The sequence below is a fragment of the Chrysochloris asiatica genome, unplaced genomic scaffold (assembly GCF_000296735.1).
Source record: "Chrysochloris asiatica unplaced genomic scaffold, ChrAsi1.0 scaffold00057, whole genome shotgun sequence".
Lineage (NCBI taxonomy): Eukaryota > Metazoa > Chordata > Mammalia > Afrosoricida > Chrysochloridae > Chrysochloris > Chrysochloris asiatica.
The window spans coordinates 17645343-17648596 of record NW_006408575.1 but is presented as its reverse complement, the minus strand read 5'-3'; positions in this window follow the sequence as shown (position 1 = coordinate 17648596).

Here is a 3254-nt window from a genome sequence, read left to right as displayed (position 1 = left end):
CGACCCTGTACAGGGTTTCAGAGGCTATAAATCTTTATGGGAGCAGAAAGCCTCATCTTTCTCTCACGGAGCAGTTGGTAGTTTCGAACTGCTGACCTTAAGGTTCACAGCCTGATTCGTAATCACTACGCTACCAGAGCTCCTTATACATTTAAAAAATAAATTTGGGTCACATGCTACTATAGCCTAATTATTCCATGTATTTGTAAGCACACTTCAATATTAGTACAGCTCTAAAATAATTATACTGAACTAACTCTAATGTATTCAACCAATTCTCTATTGCTGAACAAACAGATCATGTTCAATGTTTTGCTAAGATAAACAACACTGTAATGAACATCTTTGAATTTAAAGCATGATGATTACACACTGAATCATTCTTTAATGTCATCCCACATAAATAATGAAAAATGATGTTCTCCAAATAATCCATAAGCTTTCTCATTCTAATACTTCAGGACACCAAAATCAAATGATACCCCTACTGCCCAGCAGCTAGGCTGACATCTAATACTTTGAGAGACCGTTTTATTGTGGTTGTTAAGTGCCATCAAGTTGGTTCTGACCCATAGCAACCCTGTATAGGGTTTCCAAGGAACAGCTGGTGAACTTGAACCCCCGACCTTGCAGTTCAAACAGACATTGCAGTCCAGTGCATTAACCTAGAGTGCCACACCAGCACTATATTTTCAGAAATTCAGAGATACAGAAAGGAAGGATTGAGTAACAATATAACATAAAAAAAATGTTTATGAAGAATAATTAAAGCTGTTCTTGAATATGAATTCATCACCATGAGCTAGCCAATGCCTAGAATGTAGCTATTGCTTTATGAACAAATGAATGAATATTAAGGTTAAGTAAACAGACGAAAACACAAGGGAAACTAGAAAAAGGTAGAAAATAGTTTCTCTTTCCTGTCTTCTATGAAAGAACCATTCATTCTATCATGGCATATAAGTAGAAAATGATTCACAGACCAACAGTGGAATGAAATATAAATAGCAGAGCAATTCATTTACACACCTCCACATTCTTGGTCAAGACTTGTAAGATCTTAGCATGTTTAGTTTGGAGCTGACCTGGAGGCCTCCCACATCCAATCTGCTGAGAAACCTGAGGGAAACTAACACATTTAAGACCAAATGGGAGGGACACTTTAAGTCTGAGACCAGTGAAAATAATAGGTCTATTGTGTTCACACTTACTGCAGTGGGAGGAAAAGGTAGGACTCTACAAATTCAGACTTCACCAGAGGGTCGGCTCTGGGTAAAACATTTTAGGGAGGAGACAAGTTAGTAATGCCAAATGTTTCAGGGAACTCCCTCTTTTTCTGTGTGTTCTGTATGTGGATAATCTGGAAAATGAGATACCCAAGAGTTTCCAAAGTTCATAATGACACCATAGTACAGAACTGAGACTTTATAAACTGGATAGATGTTATACATGACATTATGTTCATTTCTGAGTCAATTCCAATTCACAGCAATCCTACAGGGTTTCCAAGACTATAAATCTTTAAGGGAGCAGACTGCCACATCTTCCTCTGGAGGTGCTACTGGTGGGTTTGAACCATCAACCTTGTAGTTCACAACTGACTGGCTGCTTTAACCACCGTGCAATCAGGATCCCTTGCATATGACATTGGTGGGGGTTGTATGCCCGTCGGTTCTGACTCATAGCAATGCTTATAGGGTTTCCAAGGCTGTAAATTTTTCTGGCAGCAGAAACCTTATCTGTTTCCCAAGGAGAACATGGGAGACACAAACTGCTGACTTTGAGGTTAGCAGCCCAACACATAACCCACTGTGCTACAGAGTTCCTTGTACATGGCATTGTTGTTATTATTAAGTGCCACTGAGTAGGACTCATAGTGACCCTGTATAAAGTTTTCAAGGAATGGCTGGTGAGTTTGAACCACCGACCTTATAGTTCAAACTGACCTTGCTGTCAAGTACTTATCCTACAGTGCCACAACAGGACATGGCATTGTTGTTGTTGTTAAGTGCCGTTGAGTCAGTTATGACCCATAGTAATCCTGTATAGGGTTTCTGAGGAGCGGCTAGGTGAGCCTGAACAGCCGACCTTGCAGTTCAAGCCGACTGCAGTCCAGTGCATTAACCCACAGCACCATATCAGGACATGACATTGGTTGGTTGGTTATGTGCTGTGGAGTAGGCGCCTACTCATAGCAACCCTATATAGGGTTTCTGAGGCTGTAAATCTTTACAGGAGCAGAAAGCTTCATCTTTCTCCCGCAGTACAGCTGGTAGTTTCTAACTGTTAACCTTCAAGTTAACAGCCAACTCGTAACCACTATGTAACCAAAGCTCCTGACATTAGAGAAGAAAAAAATTATTATTACAATAGATGTATACCGCAAGGAGCAACAAGTCCTTTCATTGCCAGTACCAACAAAGACCTGTTTTCCAATAATTATCTCACTCACTCTCTTGCCTAAAGAAGATGCTGCATGGCAGAGACAGGTTCTTCTCAAATCACTGATCCTTTTAGTTCATGTATCTACATTTTATCAAAAGGCCAATTGTTGACTTAATTGTTTAATAATTCTAGCATGCTAAAGCTAGAATTTCAATGATTCTCATTCTAGTATTTCTCAGATGAGAAGAGTAAGGCTCAAAAACATAAAATAATATTTTCAGAGTCACCAAGTAAGTCAGTGACTGAGCTGGATGAGGGCCATAGTCTTGATTCTCCTCACACACCGCAAGGCCACGCCTCAAGTTGTCCTGTGTTAGGGAAGGGCCACACCATCATCCAACGCTCCATGTCTGTGGTCTCTAATGAAAATTTGTCCATCAGACCATCAGCCAACATATACTATTTTACCCAAGTATTGCTTAATCCCTTTCCTTTATTTATTCAACACCTATTTACTGAGCACTTTCTACATGCCAATGTTCTAAATGCAGGCGAGAAAGCAACTAGCAAATAGGTTCTTACCTTCATAGACAGGAGGAACACATGCAAGAAACAAGTAGGCATAAAAGCAAGATGATTTCAAGTAGTGATAAATGCTATGAAAACAATGCAGCCGAGTCATGTGGTTAAAGGGTGCCTGGGATTGTGAGAGTGTGGTCAGGGAAGGCCTTTCTGAGGGGCTGACATTTTACATAAAAGCTCAACTATATGAATTGGCTGCATTTGCTGATGGGCAACAACTTAAAGTGAGGAGAAAGAGCTGTAAACATCCACTGAAAATTGGAACATGGAATGTACGAAGTATGAAT